This window comes from Sciurus carolinensis, chromosome 13 (assembly GCF_902686445.1).
Source record: "Sciurus carolinensis chromosome 13, mSciCar1.2, whole genome shotgun sequence".
Lineage (NCBI taxonomy): Eukaryota > Metazoa > Chordata > Mammalia > Rodentia > Sciuridae > Sciurus > Sciurus carolinensis.
Window position 1 is genome coordinate 36,928,537 of NC_062225.1, and position 27,565 is coordinate 36,956,101.

At 41.5% G+C, this 27,565-nt stretch overlaps 1 pseudogene; it reads right to left on the bottom strand.

Annotated features, from left to right (window-relative positions):
• Positions 1-185: 185 nt before the first annotated feature.
• On the bottom strand, positions 186-27,565 carry LOC124962944 (60S ribosomal protein L23a-like; annotated as a pseudogene).

Below are 27,565 nucleotides of genomic sequence, written 5' to 3' on the forward strand. Positions count from 1 at the left end.
GCTATTCTTGGTGTCTCCTGTCTGTTATGCTTCATACTCTACCCAAGCAAAAGAATATTAAGTGAAGTGCACTAAAAAACTCTTAGGCTATTTAAGATAATACTTCCATTCTGCTTAAAAGATTGTTTGAGGCCATGTATTTATTTATTTATTTATTTATTTTTAGGTTGAAAAAAAAGGATATATTTAGAATTAGACAGCTGGACTGTGTTTAGATGGTCCCAATTTTGTTGGCAACATCCAAAGCATCATAATCAGGAGCCAGTTGAACGTACGCCTTCTTTCCATCAGGCCTGATCAGGGTGTTAACCTTGGCCACATCAATGTCATAGAGCTTCTTTACAGCTTGTTTGATCTGATGTTTGTTGGCCTTGACATCCACAATGAACACAGGTGTGCTGTTGTCTTCAATCTTCTTCATGGCTGACTCAGTGGTCAGGGGGAACTTGATGATGGCATAGTGGTCAAGCTTGTTTCTCCTGGGGGCGCTCTTCCGAGGATATTTGGGCTGCCTCCGGAGCCGCAACATCTTGGGTTGCTAGAAGGTAGGTGATGTGTGGATCTTCTTCTTTTTATGGCTGTGGACACCCTTCAGCACTGCCTTCTTGGCCTTCAAAGCTTTTGCTTTTGCTTTGGCTTTGGGAGGGGCGGGAGCTTCCTTCTTAGCTTTCGGCGCCATCTTGGTGAAAAGGCGATGCTATGTATTTATATAAAGGAAAACATATCTTTGTACAGTCCATGCACAGTTTTAACTTGAAAAACACTTGCTTTTTTCATAAAAGAAATGTTATATGGTTACATATCTTAGAATTAATAATTATGATTCCACTATCCAAAACACGATATATCCATAAATATTTACCTGTTTTATAAATTTTATACGTTTAATATTTTCGTTATTTCTCCACTTCCTATTTTTCTCTCCTGGGCAAATATTTTATGAGGTGAGAACACTGGTCCTGGAGGGGGAGACAACACACTCCACTACTTCAAAAGCTGAGTTGGTACTGGCCACTTTCACAATATCCTGGCGAGGAGGGGCAAAGAGGGGGAAGAGAATGTGCTGGGGTTCCATGGAAGCTTGCTGATTAAAGCATAGTAAATATCTGTTCCACCTTCCTCCTGCTGAGGGGCTGAGATCCTCAGAGACCTGATAAGTCACTTGGCTCCCCTTGATGGTCCAAAGCAAAAGGCCTGTCCTAGGTATACACTGACACCACCACAGCATGGCTGCACTCATCCAGTTATAATGCAGGATGGAATGATCCATGTCTGCAATGCTGGCAGCCTTCCCAGCTCTCATGTGCAGCCTCCATAAAAATTTCAAAAGCATGCTGGGGGCAATGGTGCATGCCTATAATCCCAGCAACTCAGCACACTGAGATAGGAAGATCACAAGTTTTGCTCCATCATTTCTCAAAAGTGTCAAGTCAATCAGGAGGCCATTGGATTTGGAACCTGACAGCTGGTTCACAGGGCCTGCTGTTGAACCCTCTGAAGCTTCACCCTGTAACTGCAGCCTGGAATTAGTCCTGATCAATGCCCCCCTTCATCCTTAGAAGCTTCATAAAGAATGCTCATTAGCTGAAGCATCTCATTCAATGACATCTAAATCTGCCAATTTTACTTTTAGAGCCTTACATGACCTCTCTCCTTAGTACACCCAGATGCCCATGGGTAATGTCTTTTTCTTGATGTTATCAGAGGACAAGGCCACTCACTGGGGAGCTGCCATGGCTGAAGATGACAGAGCGGAGGTCCCCACAGTTATGGAGTCTAATGAGATCGTCCATGGTGTAGGTGATCTGAAAGCTGCCCGCTTGCAGGCTCTCCTGCTGCAGGGACTGGTTCACAGCAAAGAAAACCTGAAAGAGAGAGGAGAAAACACAGGTCCCTTTCAAGTTCAATGACAAGGCAATCATTTGCTTATTTCTTTTGTCCACAACTGGCAATAGTCTCATCTCTCAATATACAAGGATCTGTTGCTAAAACAGAGAGCACAAATCCCTGCCTGGTGTCCAAAGAAAAGGAGGCCTAAGTCAATTCCAATCAGATCATACTTGGGGAAGAGTCCTAAGAGGGACATGACAACCTGGAACTCTTCCATGAGAGCTACAAAGAGGTAAGGAGACCCAGGAGCTGCCTGGGGGGAATGACTGGAGAATCCAGGAGGTCCGATTACAGGTAGGCCTGCAGAAGAACATATTGATATACACATGTCTTTTCTAATCATCAGTGCAGCATTGTAGTTAATAGATTCACTAGATCCATTGGAAGTTAATGAAAGTTAATGTTAAAAAAAAAAGGAAATGAAAACTAAATGAAATTTGCCACGTTTTATTCTTATGGAACTTCTCAGAGTCTTTGATACCCTAATGAGCAATGTGTTTCTTCCTTAGTGGGAAAAGAGCATGCATACTTGAGGTCATCTATGATGGGAAATCAGGATTCAAGGAATTTTTCTCAACAGGAAATTCTGTCTGACACTGGAAATCTAAGGGAAAGGGGGGCTCTGGCATCATGTCAACATTAGGGCTGGATAATCCCTACAAGATTACTGACAACACTTAAGATCCTGTGGAATTTTTCTATCACCTTTTCCCTGATATGGATACAGATATATAGACTCTGACAGATACTATTCCATCTGATTCTCAAGGAATCAGCCTACAAGATGCTTTTTGCTGGAACATTCTCTTCTTGGCTGAAACACAGATGTGCTCAGTCCATCAGAGCATTCTAACCAAGAGGTCTTCGCTAAGACATTTTCAACTCTCCAGATACAGGACATAGAGGTCTCATGTCAGCAAAGCACCCTCATTAGCCCCAGTCCCTCCCCTCTTTTTTTCCTCTTTCACACACACTCCTGTTTTGATTGGGAAAACAAGGAGACATGTTGATTTGCTTCCCACAGGTCACTCTGGCATGGGCCTACCTGCACACATGCCCTTTGTTTTAGTTTATTTGTGCTCCTACAACAAAATACCTAAGACTCTGCAATTTATAAAGAAATTCATAAAGTCCAAGATGAAAGCACCAGTATTTGATCTGGTGAGAGCCTTCTTACTGTGTTCTTGCATGGCAGAAGGCAGAAGGGCCAGCCAGCTAGTGCTGTGGAAGGCTCTTTTATAAGGGCCTTAATGCCCTTCCAGAGGGAGGAGCCTCATGACCTGTTCCCCTTTTAAAGAGACCACCTCTTGATACCATGACATTGGCAACACCTGGAGTTTGGACCCCTCCAAACTCACTTAAACCATAGTTCCACCCCCGTCCCCCTCATCATCCCCCCACAGCTTCCACCTTCCCTCAGTTACTCTAACTTTCCTGTTCCTGTCATACAGTCTTAACTGAAGGGTTGGGGGCAGATCCTTCTTTGTAAAATCCCCTCCCCTCCTCTCTTTTCTGATGCTTTCCCTTCTCCCTGCATAGGCACCTCCAGCCTCTCCTGGGAGGCATCTCCCCAGGGCCTGAAGACCAGTTTTTCTATCTAGGGTACTTCTGGACTATAGTGTATTCCCGCCCTCCCAACCCTGTATTGGTGACAAGTCCAGAGCTGAGCTGATGGCCTGCTCAGCTTGTCATTCATGGTCATAGGCCAGACAAAAAGGTAAATACACTTGCTATTTGCAAATTATGATATAAGTGAGGCAACCCAGCTTTCCACAGTCATGAGCCCTGCATTCTAAACCCGAATAATCAGGACCTACCCACAACTGTGGGGAATTGCTGATATCAGATTACCTGGAGGAACAAACCTTTACGGGGGAGAATTAGGGGCATTATGAAACACCTATCAGATATACCTGGTTCCAGGCCAAGGTCTCAAGTTGTATTCTCAATACAACTCAGGCCAACTTCTCTCTCAAAGTCTTACTGGCTCACAAATACCTGTGTATAGGCTTTGCTGTTCTCCTAAAGGCATTCAGGACAAACTCAGGTTGCCTACTGCTAATAGACTTTCTTCCAAGGGTATTCATCAATTTAAAAAAAAAAATTTCTTGGTATTTAGAGCCATTTATTCTAATAGACATGCCATTCTGCAAAACAGGGAGGGAGAGACCATGTATAGACCACATCAGATATTAAACAAGAATGTTGTCTCCTATTTTCTGAATAAATTGGGAATCAAATAAAAAGAAGAATTTTGCTTATGCAGCCCATTCTCAACACACTCAAATGTCAGATTTATTTAAAAGACATTTCACCTTATCATGCAAGGCTTACAAAGTCTGTTAGAATTTTTTATGTTTATTTTTGTTGATTAAACTTTAAAGAAGTTTGTATCCCAGAACTAAGCTAATAACATTTATAATTTTCTCAGTGTTAACTGAGTGTCAGGACCATGCTATATGCTTAGCTTAGGTTCTCATTTATCTTCTTAAGGTCCTAAAAATAATAACTATTGTTAATCATATTTTAAAGATGACAAAAATGCTAGGCCAAGTGGCAATGTCTATAATTCAGCTATTTGGGAGGCTGAGGCAGGAGAATTCTAAGTTCAAGGGAAACTTAGTGAGACCCTGTCTCAAAATAAAAATAAAAGAATTGCAGGTATAGGTCAGTGGTAGAGCACTTACCCAGCATGTGAAGCCCTGGGCTCAATCCTCAATACCAAAAAAAGAATAAAAAAAAAAAAAAAAAAAAAAAAAAAAAAAAGCAAGAAAAGATATCAAACAACTTGTTCAGATAACATAGGTTAGTAAACCAAAACAGAGTTTGCCTGTAGATTTGTGTTGCATATGAGGGTATGCTGCGACCAACAGGCACTAACTGCATTTTGGTATGTGATCTAATTTAAATTACAAGGCTTAATCTAAGGGCCTATAAAACTGAAACTAGGAGCCCTCAGAACAGTTCTCTTTGACCTCTATCAAAAGTCACCTTTGCCCAACTCTGGTTAACATCTATCTTTAATAACAGGTGATGTTAAGATATCACCTGATGATCTTCCTTCCTTTGTATGCCTAGTCCTGGAAAGTCGAAAAACCAAAATCAGGGAACATGTAGGTGATCAGAGGGGAAACAGGGTCAGAAAGTCCTGGCTGAGTCTGCCCCCCCTGCTCCACTTGTTCACTGACCCTCTCCTCATTCCTAACCAACTTTACAGTTCCCGCTAAGGCTTTCTCACATGTTATATGAGGTTCCAAGGGATACTGTAATAAAGCACCTCAAACTGGGTCACTTAAAGATCAGAAATGTTTTGTCTCACCATTCTGCAGGTTGTGTTTGTAATCAAGATGTCCACAGGGTCTCACTGCCTCTGGAGGCCTTAGGGAAGGATCCCACCCAGGATTCTCCTACCTTCATGCCTCCAATCTACACATTTCTTTCTGTGTATCTGTCTCTGTGTCCATAATGGGTTAAGGCCTGCCCTAAGGACCTCATCTTAATTTTGTCATCTACAAATGTCCAAATATGGCCACATTTGGAGGTGCTGAGTGTTAGGATTCTAGAGGGTTGGGACATGACAAACTATAATAATCTCAGTTCTACTTTTTTTTTTACAGTTAATATGCATATGGTAAAAATTCCAAAAAGTATGTAGAAATAGATCTCTCTCTAATTCTTGTTCCCCAAGCACCCTCCCTAAAAGCAACTGCTGTTGCCAGAATCTTGTATCTTCTTCTATGGATGGTCTCTGTATGTAAAAACAGAAAGATAGATGGATGATCCACAGATCAATCAATAGATACATGAATTGGTATAGAGATAGAGATAGATACAGAAATACAAAATTACAGAGATACAGTGATATTTCCTCTATTTCTTTGTTTTTGTTTCTTTGGTCTTTAAGTACAACATAAAAGCCTTTCTGTGAACAAACACTGAAGTTAATATAAAATGAACAGGAAAAAAAAAAAAAGCCAAGGTCTGGGGAAGGGTACCCTCCATTGTTTTTTAAGGAACTATAGCCTGAGACATCCTTAAACCCATGATAATGCTGAGATAGGGATTTAGGGAAAAAAAGAGTGATATTGAGTCTCAAAGGAAATGCCCACAAGTCACTGAGATGCAGAAAGCAGTCTTAGATCTTTAGGACATGCCCTTGGCTGACGCCCTTATAAAATGAGGGAAATTCACAAGCAGAGGGGAGAATGGTGCAAAACTGCAGTTCCACCCTGGCTCCATCTCCAGTCAGTTCCCTAACTACAGCTCCTCCATAAAGATCGGATGCCAACTCAAGGAGGGGCTTCTCACTCTCTAAGTAGTACACGTTCTCCCTTGAATGTGTATCTACTTTCTAAATAAACCTTTGTCTATGCCTTTCTCAGGTGCATGACTAAAATCCTTTTTCGTCACATATGCTGAGAACCACAGTGCTCCTGAGTCAAAGTCCCTCTCCCTCTGTGAACTTCTCAGACCCTCTGGAAACATCTCTTCTCCTGTGACAGTAATGACTGAGGCAAATCATAGAACAGGAAAAAGGAAATTTCCAACTGCATGAAAGTACAAAATTAAGGTTCTCTGCAGCTTTTCAAGTAAGAAAGCAGGTTGGATACAGAAGTCCACTGTACAGACACCCCAGAAGGTGTTCCCATGGCCCCCAAGTCAAAGCTACCCTAGGACCTCTGCTGAAGGAGGAACAGGGAGGGGCAGCAATCCTGCCCTTGGCTGGGAATATAGCTCAGTTGGTAGAGTGCTTGCCTCACAAGCCCAAGGCCCTGGGTTCAATCCCCAGCACCGCCAAAAAAAAAAAAAAAAAAAAAAAAAAAAAAAATCCTGCCCTTGACCACTCTAAGTATCCAAAGCCACCTCTCCTTAGGTGAGGATTGCCTGAGTTGCAGACCCAAGAACCTCTAAGGTAAGGAGAGGTAGCATGCCTAAATTCTCCTGCACACACTGCCCTGTTTATGATCCAGATCAGAAAATTCAATTACAGCCTTCATGTCCTGCTAGAGATCACAGTGTCAGGTCACTTTCCACCTCTGAGAGAAAAATCCACGATACTGTCTTCTTCTCACAGCCTATTCTGTCTTGCAAGATGTATTGTAAGTGCCAAATCACTGTACCCTCCTACCAAAACCACAGACCCTGAATGAACAGCCCAAGATATGATTCCAGTACTTCCTCCCTCCCCAAGTCATGCCATTTACACCTGTGTGGAAACAGGGTTCAATGACATAGCACCAGCTATCCTATCTGCACAGGATAGCCTCAAAAATCATCCACAAGCAAAAAGTACTCATCTGTAGATCAAATACAAATTGCTTCATTTCAAAACTCTTTTAATTTGCATGAGTTTAGATTTCTAGAAGGGTAACAAGACAGCAAGAAAGAAAGAATTACTAGAAATTATCATAATAGGACAAAACTCCTATTTTGCATGGAGTTTCCAATGGTAAAAAGACAAAAGGGTTTATTTTTCTCTTTGGAAAACACGGTAAGATATCCTGCTACTTTCACATTAGAGCTTGCCTTATATTATATATACTGTATGTCTTTTTTTTTTTTAAAGATGATTATCAGTTCACTCTAAATCATATCTTCTTATCAGCAAAAAACTACTCTCACTTCTTCCAATGACACAGGCACAGCCCCTGCACTGTCTCCTGAAAGGTTGCATCACTGAAGACAGTAACAAGTTTATTACCAGACAGTTCACACCAGTGCTCCGATTTCACCCTCCTTCCACTTCCCGCCCCAAGTCTCCCTTTCCACTGTCTCCTTTCCTCCCACAGTCCTCTCTCCCTTTCTTTCTGAGCTGTGGAATAAATTAGTTAAGGCCCCTGTCCAGCATTTTCAGTCAGCCTCTTTCTCTTTCCTGAGACTTCATTAGCTGTGGGACTGGTTGAGGGGGTTCAAGTTCAGCGGATGCCTTTTTTGTCAAACACGAAGGCCCCCCCAGTGAGTCTCTCCACTTTTCAGCACTTTCATCCCCCTCAGATCAAACAGCTGCTCTGTATATGAAAGACACCGCCCATTATGGGGCTCACACGACCCCACCAGCCTTCAACCACCCAGTGCTCCAAACAAAGGGCTTCCCATCTGCTCAGGCACTCACCTTACCTTCTAGAGCCTGGGGTTGCTGTATTTTCTTTTTTCTGAGTTCACTTTTGAGAACCATTCAGTCCCCTGAAGATCGTTTGGGAGCAGTAGGGAAAGGTTCTCCTTTGTCTTCAGGTCATTCACCCCAGTAACTTTTTAAGATACCTAAAAGATGCCTGGTCCTGGCCTCTCCACCTTACCCAGATATCCAGGCAGTGGGGATGTCCTTCTCAGGCTCATTTTCTCCCTTTCCAGTTACTCTTTAAAATTCCTTCTCCCTTACCTTAAAGAGGACTAGTCCCTTAGAATTGTCTAGACCAGCTTCAAAGCAAGATGGTAATGAAAGTCCTGCTTCAAAGAGAAGAATCAAAATATCACATCATCCCATTGGTATGTATAGTTCTTATGTTTTATCAGTTAAAATTTTTAAAGACTAATAAGTTATGCTGCCATGCTTAGGAACTAAAACTGCCATGCACTTCTTTGGATATTTACTTCTAGGCAGAGGGGGAGGCACTTCTCAAATCTTGGAACTGAGTTCTTATCAGTGAAAGAACTCAAGCACCAAGACCAGAGAAACTGCACTTGAGTGACACTTCAACCTGGGAAAGTGCTATTTTGTACTTGATGATCTGTTCCTGAAAGTCAGGAGAGCATGGAAGGAACTTGGAAGAATGCACAGGGCAGACTGGACCTTCCATTTCTCTTCCTGACACCTCCAGAATGTCTGGAGAAGTTCTGGTGTGCTATTGCAAAGCATTCTCCTTTCTTTGGTTAGGGCTCCTGGTCACTGTTTCTCCTTTCCAACTAGCTCAAGTCCTGCCCTGACTCCCACAGCCAATTGAGCACATCCATCTTATCCTCCCAAATTCATATGCTGAAACATGAATCCCCACCCCCTGACTGTACATGGAGACAGAGCCTTTAAGGTAATAATTAAAGGCTAAATGAGATCATAAGAATAGAGCTCACCCTATGTAAATTTATGATTACACAAATGGTATGCCTTTACTCCACGTACAAACAGAGAAACAACATGTATCCCATTTGTTTACAATAAAAAAAAAAAGAAGTTAAGAAAAAAAAAAAAGAATAGAGCTTGGATCCAATAGAACTGTTATCCTTATAAGAAAAGGAACATATGCCAGAGCACTTTGCCTGCCCCTCTCCTCCCGCCACTGCTTCTAGCTCATACCAAGAAATGGCTGTGTGAGAATGAAGAGAGAGTAGGTGAGGGGGGAAGGATGGGAAGAGGCTAGTCAATGGGAACTAAGGTACAATTACATAGGAGTAAGAAGTTCTGGTGTGCTATTGCACAGTAGGGTGACTATAGCTAATGATAAACTACTGTACATTTCAAAAAGCTAGAAGAATCAAAATATCACATCATCCCATTGGTATGTATGGTTTTTATGTTTTATCAGTTAAAATTTAGAAAACTAATAAGAAAATACAACAATTCTAACAAAAATATACTATAATAAAAGTTTATGAATGTGTCTTCTCTATATAGATCTTTCTAAAAATATGGAATTTTCCACTTAGTATTTCAGATCATGGGCAACAGAAACCATGGAAAACAAAACTGAGAATAAGGGGGGCTCCTATATGGATAAGTGCAATAATGCCTGTGGTGTATGGCAGGATACTACATGGTCAACAGCCACTTTCAAGGTCCAGGGCAGCCTCCTGGCTCCATCCCTGGGTCAGGAAACACCTAGAGTACCTGGACCCCCAGAGACTTTAACCAGCTCTTTGGAGGGTCCTGGGTAACCACTAGTCCCAACCCACCTGTCTCCTTGCCCTGCCCTTTCTCTTCTGCTTCATTCATTACCACTCAGGAGGTAGATTCTTAGGAGAGCTAGAGAGTTCCCCCCTCACTCTGTCTGCTATAAAGACTTGCTGGGAGTTACTCCTAAAGTCTAGAGGTGTCCTTGAGTTGACCCTTCAAACAGATGTCAAGAAAGAGCTTGCTGCCAGAAGTTTGAAGGAGTTCCCTGCTCTAAACCACATTCGCCAAGGGAAAAGTTAGAGATATGGGGCAGAAACTAAGTTGCAGAGTCCATGACATACTTCTTTTATGACCTACAAACCCAAAGGCAGCCAGGCAGGGCCAGATCCAGCCTAGACAGTATCTAACAACACTAATAGTTTGTGTGGTATCCATATATGAATGCAAAAATACCTATTCTTTTTACAAAGTCTACTTTAGACTTTAAGAGAGGCAGCCCAGAGTTGAGGGAAGGCAGAATCAACCTTTGCGCTGTCTTTGAGCCCCCCAAATAAGAAACAGAGTGCCTAGCCCATGCAGAGGCTTACGAATTGTGAAGGCAAATCCTAAGCCAGACCCATTCCCAGGTGGAAAACAGAACTCTAGTATGCACCTAGGAGTTCATGAACATCACAGGCAGCCATAAAGTTCACAGCTGATTTGACTTTCCATGTCTGGTTAAAAAAAAAAAAGAAGAAGAAGAAGAAGGAGAAGGAGGAGGAAGAGGAGGAGGAGGAGAAGAAATAATTAAAGGGATGACCAAAATAAAGAACTGCTATGGAACCCCCCCCTCAAACCCAAAAGAGCTAAAAGTCCATCAGATTTCCAATTTAGGAAGAGTGTTCACATCTTTCACATGCTTATGGTAAAAGCAGGAACAAAGTCTTATTCAGGAAACAGATGTGATAGGTTCCTAGGATATTTATAGTAACTATAGTACTTCTACCCATCTATGCCTAGGTATAACTACTATGGTATAGTAATGTTGGGAAAGAATGTCAAAAATCAAAAGGATGTAATCAAAGCAAAACACAGAGATTAGACTTCCTATGAATTTTAAGATGCTGGTTCACACGCTATTAGAAGAGCTGTACTCAACTATTCTGGGTCTTGGGGACATATTCACATCGTGCCCTCTGTCCACCAAGGCACTAACAAATTCATTGGTGCCCTTGGTTCTTCCCCAGTGCCGCACACTGAAATCTGACTATCACATGTCCTACCTGGCTGGTACATTCTGCAATGGCTCACTCATTATCCAACAACCATTCATGAGCACCTTCTGCTGGTAGAACATAAAAACCAAAGGTTCAGCCTCAAGGCCAGATCAGGACCCTAGTAAACACTTCCACAGGGATTTTGAGAAGACTGCAGAAGGTCAACTCTGGACTCGGGAACTCTTCACAGAAGTCATGTGTAAGCTGAATGAGCCACCAGCGAGAGCAAAAGCATGCAGCAGGGCTCCAGGCAGAGGGCACAGCATGTGCCTACACAGAGCTTACCTACCTCTAGAGGTTTCTACAGAGGATGTTGCACTACAAGTACCTGAACAGACCTACCCATATTTTAGGGCTCGGTTCCCTTTCAAACAGTTCACATAATTTTCTTAGACCTTTACTTTAAACTAAACCTACCCAGGAAAACGAGAATATCAGATCTCTATGTTCAAATGTCTTCCAAATCATTCTGGAAAATGTAGGGAAGTCCCCCATCAGCATCATGCTCAATATGAAAAAATGAGACCACTCTAGCTTACTGGAATCTATGATCGAGGAACCTCTCAGTAAATCAGACTTCTAAATCTGGTAGGTGATAGCACTAAGAAGCAGAGCTAGATTAGAAACAGGAGATCTCGTAGCCCAAGGCTGCCCTGTACCAACTCTATGTCCCACCCTCTGCCTCTAGCTGTGCCTGTCCAGGGTTAGTCCAGTAACTGTCTCCAGTGCCTCTGCTGGCTGGCCTCTGCCTATTTGCCTCCCAATGCACCAATGCAAGAATGCATGGGGAATAAAATAAAAGGCAGCATGTGGTATAACTAGAACCTCTTAGCTCAGACTAGCTAGGCCTCTGCAAGGAATCTGATCGCCTGCTCCTCATGACGCCCCTCAGACTGCCAGCTCCTCCCTGTCTCCCATTCCTCCAGCATTCTCCTGACCCTTAGAGGGGGGAGACTGGATCTCTGTAGGAATTTGTCCAGCCTCTCCAAACTAGACCACAAGCTCCATGCCAAGCACATTTCTGGTAAGTCATCCTAGAGCCAGTTGTTTCTTCTATCAGGTGACTGACCAAACTAAAGACAACTTGCTCCAAAAAAGAATGATCCCTATCTTCCCAACATCTCAAACTATGGTTTAAGAAACTCAGTGTTTCATAAGATCCAGAAGCCTATCCACCAAGCCTAAATCATTGCATAAGGTTTCATTTTGTCAGGAGCAAAATAAATAAATAAATAAATAAAAAGTAAAAGGAGGGGCAGCTTTTCAGACAAGAGAGTGAGTTATTATGCTCCTAGAAGTGAAGAAGGCTAATACATCCCATACTACTGGAGGAACAATTAGAAGAGGGATAGCTGAGAAGGCAAATATGAAATATGTTAGTGCCATCTATTGGCAAGAGAAAACAATAACAAACTGGTCTTTGTACAACAATTCAAATCACACTTAAGCATCCACAAAAGAGGTTTTAGGGTCTGCAAAAGACTTTTACACTGCGGGCCTTTCTTGTGGAAAGCAGGGGACAATCCCAGAACTGGTGGGTGCATTCATGTTATTTTAGGGATCCATGATTCAGACCCTAAATCTAGAGGTGGCTAGGTCCCAAAGGACAGAGTCCAATGCTGAGGAGACTGGGACTGTCCAAGATGCCCACCGTACCTCACTATGACATCCAGTCCATTGTAGGGAAGTAGGCAGGGGAGTCCAGTGGTTAGACAAGGCATTTCTTTAGCCTCAGGGGAAGTTGACATAGCAATGACCCATGCCCAGAGCCTGTGCATAGATGCCCAGTGGTGTGTAATCATGGACATGGGATTTAGAAAGATTGTTTCTCCAGGGGAATCTGAATCTTTAAAGGAAACCCACCTGTGCTGACTTGGTAGAAGTGAGGGAGCCTCCAGCTCCCAGCTCACAAACTTCTTCACATAAGGAGCAGCAACACAACCAGTAATTTGAAGGAGGCACAAAATCTGGGTAGCAGAGAATAGTAGTCACAACCCAGCTCCATCCTGAGGGGCAAGGATGGTATCTGCCCTGAACTGGCAAGATGAATCCAGGTATCCGTGTCAGGCATGTCTATCCTATTGACACACATCGGTTAGGCTGAGCAACCTACACTACATAAACCAGGAGCCATGAGCGGGACCAAAGCCTGGCAGACAGGATGTATAGGAGTTAAGAGGGCTAAATGAAAGGTAACGTGGAGGAGTGGGGATTGAGACCAAAGGAGTAACAGAACTGGCCCCATCTAAAAGGGGCAGTTGGGGTCTGGAGTGCAGTTCAGCAGTAGGACACTTAAGGCAGCCCAACTAATTCATGCTTCAAGATGTCAGGATAATAGTTATCCTTGGAGGACAGGAAATTGGTGCCATTGTTTCCTGCCCTGGGTGCTACAAGTTCATCAAGTGAACTTTTCTGTATAGTTATGCTGCAATAAAAACTTGGCAGTAAAGGCTGGAGGTGGTCCAGTGGTAGAGCACTGCCTAGCATGCACAAGGCCCTGGGTTCAATCCTCAGCACCAAGAGAGAAAAAACAAAAAACTTTAAAATAATTTTATGAAGTGATAGAAATCTTAATGTGGGTGATAGTTATTTGCATATACATATTTGTTAAAAGTTAATGAATTGGCTGGGGTTGTAGATCAGTGGTAGAGCACTTGCCTGATATGTTCAAAGTCCTGGGTTGAATCCCCAGAAATAAAAAAAAGTCACTGAGCTGTATAGTCATTTTTTTTTAAATGGATAAATGATTTAATATGTCAAAGGAAAAAAATCAGGGAGTCTTACTGATATTTTTCTCAGACTTTTCACTTCTTTGATTCATTGAATCAATTAAGTTCATATAAAAAACAATTCAGTTATTTTTTCATGAAAATCAAGTATATTTTTATTGTAATGAAATCAGCATTTTAATGAAGAGTAGGAAGAGTATGTTTCATATAACAAGTTTCTTGTTTCTTAAATTCTAGAAATTTATGTGTGACATAAACTTGATGTATAGTCATTTTGGTTCCAAGATCCCCAAAATCCATGTGTGTCCAAGTCCCTTGTATAAAATGGTGATATTTGCATATAACTTAAATACATCCTCCCATGTACTTTAAATTGTCTCGAGATTACTTGTAATACCTAAAACAGTGTAGCTACTATGTAAATAGTTGTTAAACTATATTGTTTAGGAAATTAGCAGGTTTTTTAAAAACCTGTATGTTCAATCCAGCTGTAGTTTTTTTTCAAATGTTTTTGTTCTGATGTTGATTGAATCTGCATGGACACAGAAAACTGATAGTCCTTAGGTTATGAATATTTCACTATTTATGAATGAAACATGAGGACTTTACATTTAAACAAGAGTCTCGGGAATAAATTGAATAGTATTTCCCTCCTATATTTAAACTCTAACTTTATTAGCTTAACCTCAATGTCTGACAAGAAATTTAGTTTATACATTCTAAATCTCTCCATGACCCTAAAGAATGTGTTATGAAATTAACATGACATTCTAGTTTATAACTATAGAGCTCTAAAATGTCTCTTAAATAAATGTATTACTTTAAGAGAGAGTGCTACACATCTAAAGCAAGTTAAAGATATCTTGTTTTAGCTAATAGTTTACTTCTAAGGTTTTTGTTCTCCCAATTCACAGTATGAAGAAAAGGCTCAGGTTAAAATGCTCACAAATTTAAAATTTGTTAAAATGCTCAAACGTTTTAAACCTGTAAGGTCAAAATCAATGAGACTTCAAAACAAAGCACTTTTTTTCAAAACATTATATTACATGCAGATATTGAAAAAATAAGAATATTGGCCCCTTGGGTTTCCAAAATAACAGAAGAAATCCTTCTGCCAGGAGATCAACGCACTTAGTGATTCCTACCTTGTCCATAAATCTCAATGTGCCAAACAAATGCTATATTATAGCATCAGAGTACATAATATTATAGAATTTTAGTAAAGCAAATCTCCTAAACATTTCATTATCAGCTGAGGGACACTATTTTCAAGCTGTTACTTGTCCTTACATCCTTTAAATAACATTCTAGTTCAGCATTTCAAGGTCTACTAAAGCAGATATTTGGGTTAACGGCCATCCCAAATCCTGAGGACCAACATCTCAAGGTTACCCACTGAGAACATTCACAAAACAAGATTTATTTCATATTACAAACCTTCCATTGGCTCCCAGAAGGATCTAATGCCTTTTTTTTTTTTTTAAATGTGGTGCTGGGGATCAAACCCACCTAACTGACTTTAAGACAACTTTCATAAAGTTAAATCAAGCTATTTAATCAAGTTTTGCTTGTTTTATGTGAAGTGAAGAACTTCCTGAACATCAACCTAAATTCCAGTGCCCTGAGGTATAAACCATGGGTAAGTAGAACATAACTCTGTCTAGAAAAGGCACTGTCCAGGAGGCAGTGTCCTGAAAAGGCACAATGATCTCAAATGGACTGCTGTTACCCAAAACAGCCACAGCCGGTATCATCTCCAAACTAGGCCATACCCTATGACAACTAGTGTGGCATTCACTTGTCCACAGTCTCTGAAAGCAGCTTCTTAATGAATGATCTGAATTTAAAATGCATACACTAGCATGCAATATTTGTTGGGATGACAAGAAAAAATATTTTCTTTTTTGGCAATACTCAAATAAGTGATATAAATAACAAATAAGCTTATTTTTTTAATGCTCAGAATAGCATTCTTGAGCAAAGATAACTTTTAGATAAGCTGCACCTCTGGTCTATCTCCTGTGTCAGAACTCAATAAATCCACCCACACAACTAAATACCACCAAATCCTTCATGCAGTCTTACCTGGGAAGGGTTCAGCCCATTCAATGGATGGCACTGTTCTTCCACCTCTTCTACTACCCCAGTCAGTTTCCCAGTCACTTTGCTTCCTGGCAAGGTACAGGTCTAGGACAGGAACCCTCCAGGACTTCATGTCCATTTCAGTCAGGGAGTTGACCATGAGCATCACCCAGACAGGCCTCTTGGCTCCCAGTTCCTCACATTGGCACTGAAGAGGTACTCTGCATATAGCTCCTTGCCTCTGTTCTGAGATCATCCATGAGGGCATTGTGAGCTTGAAATACTCCAAGTGGTACATGAAGTGGCAGCAGATATCCCTGGGGAGCACATTTTGGAGGTTCTCGCCCTATGGCAGCATCTGACAGCTGCTGAGGGCAGAGATATTGTAGGAGTCCGTGAGGCCCAACTCAAATTACACAATGCTGCTTTTCTGGAAAGACTTCTTAGAGTCATTAGTGATGAAGTCCTAGACCAAGGGTATAAGGGACATGGATAATGCCAAAGAAGTAAGATAGCAGGTCTCACTTTATGGTCCACAAGAAGGAATTCAACTCAGTTTGCTAAAAAGAAATGAGATGACATCAAAGTATGATATAGGCGGGAGGATGGAGTCAGGAATCTGAAAGGAGAAAGTGAATTACTGAGGTAAACTGCATTACAGGATAAAAATGATCAAAGTAAGATTTAGACTTTTGAGTCCAGGTAGATTCATCTGCCAGCAGCAAGAGTATGCATTGCCAACAGTATTTCAACATCCTTTTTCCTTTTTCCATCAAAATGTTTATTCAGGAAGAAAAGCAGCAGAAATTACCAGCTCTGAGGTGGCCTCATGCCTACACTACAATGAACAGCACAGGAATTGGAGAGGAATCTAAAGATATACCTGATACCAAGAGACATCTGAGAAGGTACCTCAAAGAGGTACAGAGTAGACCTGATGACTCTGTTTACTTTTTTTATTTGTTCTTTTTAGATGTACATGACCGTAGAGTGTATTTTTATATATAGATACATGGAGTATAACTTATTCTAATTAGAATCCCATTCTTGCGGTTGTACATGATGTGGAGTTTCAATGGTCATGTATGCATTTGTGAACATGGGAAGTTATGTCCAATTTGTTCTACTGTCTTTCCTATTCCCATCCTCCCTCCCTTCCCTTCATTCCCCTTTGTCTAATCCAATGAACTTCTATTCTTCCCTCCCCTCTCCCTTTATTGTGTGTTAGCATTCACACATCAGAGAGATTTGGCCTTTGGTTTTTGGAGATTGGCTTATTTCACTTAGCAAGTGATAGCCTCCAGTTTGATGACCCTACTTCTTCATATCTCAAATTCAACATTCCCAAAAGTAGAGGCTTTCAAGGCTAGCTTCACACTGGAATCACTTGCAAAGCTTTTGAAGTCCACTGGCTGGATCCAGCCCCAGACCAATCACATCAGAATTTCTGGATGTTGGGTCTCAAGAGGTAGGAATTTTTGTTTATTTGGCAGTGCTGGGGATTAAACCCAAACTTCTGCTAGGCTTGATATCACTAGACTGCTACCACTAAGCTCCATCCCCAGCCCAAAAGGTAGTAGTTTTAAAGCTTCCCTGGTCATCCTAAACTACAGCTAAAGTTGAAATTGTGGTTTTTTTTGTTTTTTGTTTTGGTAGTTGTAGATGGGCAGCATGCCTTTATTTTATTTATTTAGGAAATATATTCCTTTATGTGGTGCAAAGGATCAAACCCAGTACTTCACATATGCTAGGCAAGTGCTCTGCCACTGAGTTACAACCCCAGCCCATGAAATTGTGGTCTCAGTGAGCCCTGGCTTCCTAGTTTGCTCCTGTCCCTGTACTGCTTTAGTTAATTTCTTTCTTATAAAGCCTCCTGGTTCAACAGAAGAAAAATGGATAGTGTTCTATGTATCCTCTTCCAGCATTCTCACAGACTCAGTGTTGGTGTGTGTCTATCTAAGGCCAGGACATTATGTCCTTGGCTTCCTGAGTGTCTCTCAGTCTTTTATGAAGGCATTTATAAAGTATCTGTTTATCAAGGGGTGTTGTTCAAAGAAGTATACAGGACAGCTCTCAAGGAGTTCAAGTGCAAAGGTCAAACATACATGTGGGGTGAACTACACATCGCACAATCCAGAAATGTGAAAATTTGTGTTTACAGGAAAGAAGATTTGGAACATATTCCTTTACAAAAGACTTTAACTTCAGTAGCCTTTTATGTAACATACTTCCTTGGATTGTGGAGTTTCAATCTATAATCAATTTTCATTATTCACGGTATGTTGTATAAACTCACCATAAACACTGGATTCATGAATACCAAACCTTTTGCTCCTAAAGGAAATACAGGGTTGATTTCCCCAGAGCCTCTGGTCACATTTGTGTCAACTGGTCAACACACAACTTTGTTCTGTGTGTGCTTCTGTTGAGACACTTTATTTAGTATGTAACACTGAAAAGCTCAACACACATTTTCTCCATAAGGCACATTACACCATTCCTACACTGGGAACACTAGCCAGCACTTCAGAAACATGCTCGGAGCCATCTTAAACAGTAAAATTACCTATAAAAAGCACAAAAATGCAAAACCATGGCACAAAGTAAGCCACAAAAAGGACACTTGTTGACAGTATGAGAGCAGAAACAAGAAGGCACAGCACAGCCTTGTTCAGCCTCAGATAGGAATGTGCACACTGCACCTCAAATTTTTCAGTTATGCATACGACCTCAGTTGACCACAAAAGTATCAGAAGTATTAATTTGGGGATTACAAATAAATTTTAATTAATAGGCAAATTTGCAAATATGAAATCAGCAAATAACAAGGATCAATTGTGTTTGCATTTGTGTTATTGTTCAACAGCAGCAACCCCTTTCAAAGAAGTCTGCATCACAAAAAATCTCTAAATACAACATAGGTAAGAGTTGAGCAGCTGAAGTTCTCTGCCACCTGCTTGCCATCTTCCACAGAAACACGATTTGAATAGAACTGCACATACGGATCTGTGAGGGTAGAGGCAGGAAGGTAACCACCTTGCTGGGGGTGAGATGAGAGCCAGGGAAATCAGCAGCAAACAAGCCCACGACTCTCCATAAACTGAACTGGTTAAATAACCCCAGCCAGGACTAGAACAAGGGAAGAAAGGACTATGGTTCCAGAGCAGACTTTTTTTTTTTTTTGCGGTGGTGCTGGGGATTGAACCCAGAGGCCTTGTGCTTGCGAGGCAAGCACTCTACCAACTGAGCTATCTCCCCAGCCCCAGAGCAGACTTTCTGAAACAGAGAACTCCTGAATTTCCTCATGTTGAGAATAAAAATTTCCTTGTGAGGACAGATACCAAGGAAATTAAGACTGACACGTTCTCTGTCTAGCATAGCCTATCTAAATCTAAATATATATCAATCATCTGGTTTTTGTTTGTGCCACTTCTGCGAGACCAGTGGGGAAGCAATCTAGCTATTTCTCTCCAGCTTAATCAAACTGTTTAAATTCCCTTTTCCATCATTTCTCTCTCTCTCTCTCCCTCTCTCTCTCTCTCTCTCTCTCTCTCTCAACTGGGGACTAAACCCATGGGTGTTCTATACCTAAACTATATCCCAGCCTTTTTAAAAATTTTTTGAGACAGGATCTCACTAAGTTTCCCAGGTTGGCCTTGAATTTGTGATCCTCCTGTCTCAGCCTCCTAAATAGCTGGGATTATGGGTATAAGCCAAGTTGCCCAACACATTTGCCTATTTCTTCAGCAGGCACATAAATGAATCTGGTCAGCAAGGATCCCGGAAGCTTCCCTAGCTTAGCCGCCAGCAATACTTTTACTAAAAATCTTGATATTTAAATAAAATTTTCCAATTTATAACGGTTGCCTCAATTTCTTAAACTTCATGCATGCCAAACAGAATACATCTGTCTTTGACCTGCAACTTTGTTATTTAAAGCATTTAAATTACAGTTCTGTTTACTCCCCCAAAGTTTTAAGAATGCACTAATGAGTCTAAATTCTGGTTCTGCTTCAGCTACACCCTTGAAATTTTGAAAAGCTACTTCATGGGCTGGGGATATGGTTCAGTGGTAGAGTTCCCCTGAGGTTAATACCTAGTATTGCAAAAAGAAAGCAAATAATTATTAATTGTTGAACTAATATTAAGAGATGAATGATATACAGGGTCTCCAGCCAATAGGCATCCTCTTATGGAGTAATAAGGGTTTGTTTTGTGCATGTGTGTGGTGCTGGGGATCAAACCCAGAGCCTGTGTATACTAAGCAAATGCTGTACCACTAAGCTACATCCCCAGTGGCTTGATTAATAATACCGTGATTATTTAAATACCTCAAAAATCCAAATAGAAACTGCATGCCTACCAAAAAAATGGCTGCCAAGGCTAATTAAGTGAGCAAATGCCTCACTGTTGGTTAGAATTCCATCAATCTGGTAGAAAACACTACTTTTTGTTTTTGGTTTTGTTTTTGTTTGATACTGGGAATTGAACCCAGGGGTGTTCAACCACTGAGCCACATCCCCAGTCCTTTTTATTTTTTATTTTGAAACAGGATCTTGCTAAGCTAAGTAGGGCTTCCCTAAGTTGCTAAGGCTGGACTCAAACTTGCAATCCTCCTGCCTCAGTCTCACGAATGCCTAGGATTGCAGGCAAGCAACACCATACCCGGCTGGTAGAAAATACCGATTAAGTGAATGTTAATGAAAAGCTGAGTTTGACAATTATGGCTTTAGCTCATTTAAAATGAAAAACAAAATAATTATTAGCTTCAAAGGCAACTAGTTTGCTAGAAGTCTCTTTCAGCACAATTTTAGTTTTTTTTTTTTATTTTAGAGGGAAGAATTGATCTTATCATCAAAGGGATCCATCCTCTGAGTTGGCTGGGGACCAGTTACCTACAGACAACATAGTCGTACAACTTCCGCACAATCTATCACAGGACTTTGTACACAGTTTTCTACAGGGAGACACACAAAAAAAGCTGAAATATTAATAAATCCAGGAGTGCCCAATTCATTGTCACTAAATTTGTTTTGTCATTATCAGCCATGATATTAAGCAAATATATTTCCAAAACCCATACTAAAAGATCATGTTTTGACTTTGGTCTGTTTCTATCCAATATAAACTGCCTACTACCCCACACTACCTCAAAATACCTGCACTTCTCTTCAGTTTATTCAATATGCATCAGTTTTTATTTTATTACTTATTTTATTGTCACTGTTACAATTATTATTAATCTACATATAAGGCTGTTGTATGATATTTTCACTGAAAACTGCTCAGATTTTAAAAAATCAAATTCTTTTATTCTGGCATCTGCCATGTAATGACAGTAGTGATGCTAAAAGCATCCTGTTATCAAATATTCACTGGGTACTAGACACTGTCCAAGCATTTCACATGCATTGTCCTATTGTCTTCATCCAATACTCATTTGTTCCTCCATTATTTGTGCCATGCCCACGCCCCATGTGCCAGGTGCTGTTCTAGACACTAGGAATACAACAGTGAATGAAACACAGGGTCTGACTTGGGAAATGTTAGTGATAACTGCTGTGGAGAACATATGTGTTAGTCAACTTTTCATTGCTGTGACAAAATACTCAACAAGCACAACTTAGAGGAGGAAAAGTTCACTTTGGACTCCTGGTTTCTGAGGTTGAGTTTATGTTTGCCTGACTCCATTGCTCTGGGTCTGAGGTGAGGCAGAACATTGTGGTGGAAGGGCATAGTAGAGGAAAGCAGCTTACCTCAAGGCAGCCAGGAAACAAAGAGAGCACAAGGAACCAGGGATAAGATATAACCCCCAATCAGATAGAGCACTAATTTCCAGAATTTATAAAGAACCCAAAAAACTTTACACCAAGAATACAAATAACCCAATCAATAAATGGGCTAAGAAACTGAGCAGATGCTTCACAGAAGATTTACAAGAGATCAGCAGATATATGAAAAAATGTTCAACATCTCTAGTAATTAAAGAAATGCAAATCAAAACTACACTAAGACTTCAGCTCACCCAAATTAGAATGGCTATTATCAAGAATACAAGCAATTATAGGTGTTGGCAAGGATGTGGGGAAAAAGGTGCACTCACACATTGCTGGTGGGATTGCAAATTGGTGCAGTCACTCTGGAAAGTAGTATGGAGATTCCTCAGAAAACTTGGAATGGACCCACCATTTGACCCAGCTATCCCACTTCTTGGCCTATACCCAAAGGAATTAAAATTGGTATACTACAGTGATGCAGGCACATCAATGTTCGTAGCAGCTCAATTCATAATAGCCAGATTGTGGAACCAACTGAGATACCCTTCAATAGATGAATGGATAAAGCAACTGTGGCATATATACACAATGGAATATTATTCAGTCATAAAGAATAATAAAATTATGGCATTTGCAGGCAAATGGATGAAACTGGAGAATATCATGCTAAGTGAGATAAGCCAATCACAAAAAACCAAAGGACGGATGATCTGGCTGATAAGTAGATGATGACACATAATGGGGGTGGGAGGGCGCAAGAATGGAGGAAGGAGGGACTGTATAGAGGGAAAAGAGGGGTGGGAGGGGTGGGGGGAAGGAATAAATAACAGAATGAATCAAACAACATTACCCTATGTAAATGTATGATTACACAAATGGTATGCCTTTACTCCATGTACAAACAGAGAAACAACATGTATCCCATTTATTTACAATAAAAATAAATAAAAAAAAGAATAAAATTATGGCATTTGCAAGTAAATGGATGGAGTTGGAGAATATCATGCTAAGTGAAATAAGCCAATCCCCAAAACCAAAGGTCAAATGTTTTCTCTGACAAGTGGATGCTGATACACAACGGGGTGGGGGGTGGGTAGGGGAAGAATGGAGGAACATTGGATTGTGTAGAGGGAAATGAGGGGAAGGGAAGGAGTTGGGGGAAAGGAAAGATAATACAATGAGACAAACATCATTACCTTATGTACATATATGATTATACGAATGGTGTGATTCTACAACACGTACAACCAGAGAAATGAAAAGTTGTACTCCATTTGTGTACAATGAATCAAAAAAAAAATATAGCCCCAAGGGCACACCCCTATGACCTACTTCCTTCAGCCATGTCCCACCCACCTACAGTTACCACCCAGTAATCCATTCAAATTATTAATCTAAAAGAGAATTAATCAACTGATTAGGTTACAGCTCTAATAATCTACTCATTTCACCTCTGAACATTCCTACATTGCCTCACATGAGCTTTTCAGGGAACACCTCATCTCCAAATTATAATAACATGTAAGTAGATCTAGTGTAAGGGTGGGGTACAATTTTTAGATAGGGGGATCAGGAAAACCACTGGATGCCTAGAAGAACATCTAAGTCTTTCTATGAAGAAGGTGAAGGGCCAATGATGGGGACATCTGAGAAAAGAACCATCCTTCTGTGATGGGCTGACAGAACTGGCTCCATGAGAATGTTATAGACCAGACTCTAAGGGAAATGACTAAACAGACTCCATTTTGCTCTGAGACTCCATGTTATGTAGGAAATAAGTTTCTTGGGATCCAAGATGGCGGACTAGAGGGAGGCTGCGTTCCTTGTCGCTCCATAACTCCTGTTTCAAGCAGAGGATATCTGTTTCTTGGTGAGGCAGTTTTTGCTGCTTATCGATCTCCTGTTGTTTACCCCATTTGTCTGCTGTGATCACCTGCAGTCTGCCAGCATATCGTTGCCTTTTTTGAATGCAGATTGCTCATGGTCAGGCGCCTATCATCCGCCATTTACCTACCTCTCGCCTGTCCACCGCCTGCCTTACACCTATCTATCACCCAACACACGGAGGTTCACCTCCCGATCGTCCAACAACCGTCAGCAAACTGATCACCAACTGCCAGTGGAGCACCAGCTGCCTGCTGTTGCCTGGAAGTTCACTGTTACAGTACCTGCAGGTTTGGTTACACGTGGCTGCCGCCATTTTGAGACAACAGCCAGGCCCTGTAGGACCCCTGGCCATGTCTCCAGGATCTCTCAGCCCGACCGATCACTCCCTGCCTCTGGGGCCCTCACATCGACTGACTGCTCCCTGCCGCCAGGACCCCCAGACCAACTCACTGCACCCTATCACAGGGACCCCAGACTGTCTGATTGCACCTGGCCTCCAGGATTCCACCACCACACCAAACACACCCAACCTCCAGGAAATAAGCTTCTCCCATGGGAACACCCCATCTCTGTGCCCATCATCAGTTACTTGGTGTGACATGTTTACTAATATACAATGGCAATTCCTATGTAGTAAAGAATTGCTCTCTTTTGATTCCTATTGCTACTAAACAATGTACCATGTGAACGGTGATTGTGTGGATGTTAGTAACCATTCTTTAGTTTGTACCAAGGTAAGGGTCATTTTGACCCACTTCCCCCTCTGTCGATGATCTCATAATGTTAAAGTGTAATTTTGAATCATAGCAACAGACACTTATGATTGATGTGATTTTTGGTATAAGAACCACTACAACCCTGTGGTCAGGGCTGTTCTCCCAATAGCCATTTTTTGGGGGCATGGTGTGAGACAGTCAGCTGGCCAGCTTAATAAAGCTCTCAAATTTGGACTTCTTAGTGGTGATCGGTCTGTTCTTAAGTTGCGCCCCATAACATTTTCAGGAGGAGAAGTAGCAGTGCAAAGGCCTGAGGCAGAAAGGTCTTTGATGTGTTGGAGGGGCAAGGATGCCAGCATGATTCCAGAGGGATGACTGATGAAAAAGTGGGATGCAAAACTGGGCACACAGGGGCACTGGGCTCCTGGAAGGGCTCAGGCTTTTAAGTTGAGCAGGATGGGAACTAGCCCAGGATTTTGAGAGGGAAGTGACAATAGCTGCCTCCGTGTGTTAAAAGTATACTCTGGCAGCTGTGATGAATAGACTTCTGAGGGATGATGGCAGACACATGAAGATCAGTTAGGATATTACCAAAATAACCCAAGTGAGAGAACAGTGTGGAAGTGACAAGCCTAATGAGGTGATTCAAATACTGGATATATTCTAGAAGTTAGAAAAGAAGATTTGCTGATACAAGAATGAAGATGACATCCACCAAGAAGGGGAACACAGGATGAAATTGAGTGAGAGGGGAAGGTGCCAAGTTTAGGGTTGGACCTGGAGAGTTGAAATGGCAAGCAGACAACCTATATGTGAGGTCAGGTTGGTAGGCAGATACATGAGTCTGGAGTTTGGGACAGGCTGAGGCCAGAGATAAAAATGAGGACATCACCTCTATTTAGATGTTACTTCAAGTCATGAGACTCGATGAGATCTCCAGTCTCTCTTGGTCCAAGTATCAATAGGAGGGAAAAGGTCTGGGTTTGGCTCTGCAGTCCTCTAACCTAGAGAAGTCAGGGGAAAAAGAACACTCGGCCACAGACAATAAGCAACCAGCTCAAGACTGCTAGAGAACTGCAAAGAAAAAAAATCAAATGGGTTAAGGGAGGGTAATGGATCAGACATGAGAGAGAGCTTGAGAGTGGACCTTAGCATTGGGCAACAATGAGGTCACTGGGGACCTACACAAAAACAGTTTGGGTGATATGGCAGGAGTAAAAACCTCCCCTGTTCTATTCAGGAGAGAACAGGAACAGAGAAATTGTGGGGAGAAAGAGCAGGGAATATAGAACCACGTAGGACACAACTTCTTTCCACATGGAGAACTGAGACCTTGCAAATTTTATTATTCTCCTCAAGGCCTCAAAGCTTGTCAGGTGGTGGACCCATGATCTGAAGCCCTTCCAGAGCTCCAGGTTTCAAATAGCATACAGGGCCTCACCATGCAACAGACTTTGCTGGCAATTCAGAGTCAATTTTTTTTTTCAATTAGTAGACTACTGACTGAACTATTGCTCAGAAGTGCCACCTGGCTCCAAGTCTATTAAGGCTCTGACCAACTCCCTTTTCCTCTCCCAGATGATCTGCCAGATAAATGCCATACTACCATCATGAAATCCTTCAGGTGCCAACCTTTTCCATTCTCTCTTTTCAGGTTAACCCAATTTAGGGGCTTTTCCATTATTGTTATTATTTTTTTATGTCAAGAATTCTTATTTTCACATTCCCTTATAGTGAAATAATTGCCATATACAGGAAAGTTCAAATAGTGTTTTTAACTAAATGAACCTTATCTTGTAGGGCATCTTCAGTAAGTTCTGTTCTGACAAACAAGGCACTTGCTTCCCAATCTATGTACCAGTAAACAGTCCTGTGGGCTACTGACATTGAATCCCAGGCACTCGGTTGGCAGGGCTCATGCTGGAAGAAGAGTCTTCAGGACTTCTAATCAGGCAACTCTTACCTTGTCTCTGCCTACTGGTGAGTCCCCAGCCCAGAGCACAGATTACAGGTGCAACTGCCTCTGCATTCCTCAGACCCATATCCTCAGGAGTAGGGCTGTTTTATCTCCATGGGGAAAAAAATAATCATCCCATTTCACTGTAATTATGGCTGCCATGTATTTTAATGTTATGAAAAACGGAACACTATGAACATGTCCCTTCTAAAATTTGCTGCAATAGTCCTTAAAAGAGGAAGACATATCCATGAAGACAGAGGCACAATTTTTAACAGACACCAGGTGACTACATGCAATGAAAGGAACAAAGGAGGGCAATGACATATGTAGTGCAGTCAACTCCCTAAGACCCTGTACCTCTCACCTTCTTCATCCTGGGACCTGTGATAACTGCACTTTTCCCAGATTGCTTTTCAGCAGCCCAGACAGATCGATGCTCAAGTAAACTGGCTTTAGTTCACCCTTTTCATTCAACAAATATTTATTAAGCACCTATTATGGCCAGGCACTCTTCTGGCACTGAGAAAAGAAAACTGACAAAAATTCCTACCCACATGAAGATTATATGGAGTGGAGTGGGACGGGGTGGGGTTGGAGGAAAGCAAAAAATAAAATGCTTTAATTAAATGGTGTTCAAGAGCTACAAAGAAAAATAAACCAAGGAAAGCAGACAAGAAGGGGAGTGGATTCTGACATCATCTTTAATAGGGTAATCAGGAAAGTTCACATTGAGAGACATTTGAACCATTACCAGGGAGCAAGCACAGGATAAGTAGGGAAATAACTTTCCAGTGGGGAAGAAAAAGCAGGCATAAAAATTAGCAGGAAAGTATAGCAAAGAACACTCAAGCATTCCGTTGGAATATTAAGAGACACAACCTGCCTGGTGTTCAGAGTCTGTGGGTGGACTTGTCCTCAGATAAGCTAATAATTAACCAAGGATAGAATCCAAACCAGCCCTCCAATCCAACAGTCTTCTAGAATCCTGTCCTGGCCAGCTGCTGTGCTGGACTGGAGGCTGGATTCCAGAGTTTCCAAAACCCCCAACCAATTGAGGGACCTACCTGCAATGCCCTCTTCAGCATGTGGCTCAAGCATACAGCCTTGTTCACTGACTGGCCTTCCCAGCTTCTCAGGGACTAAGACAGTTCATCCACAGAATAAAACAAGAATTCTCAGTATTGTCCAAAGATCTTGAGTGTCCCTAAGACCTGTTTCAGGAAACTGAAAAGACAAATTTTTACCTAATATTAAACTGCCTTCCTCTTTGACCCTCAATCTCTCACAAGCCTATGGTAGAATTATCTGGATGCTGCATGTATGTAAGGGCATCACCCGGCTGATGGTTAACAGAAGGGTGCACTTGCACATTCTTAAGTTTAATATCTCCTTTAACCCATGTAAAGAAAACCTCTTTGAAGCTCTCAAAACTTCTGTTGT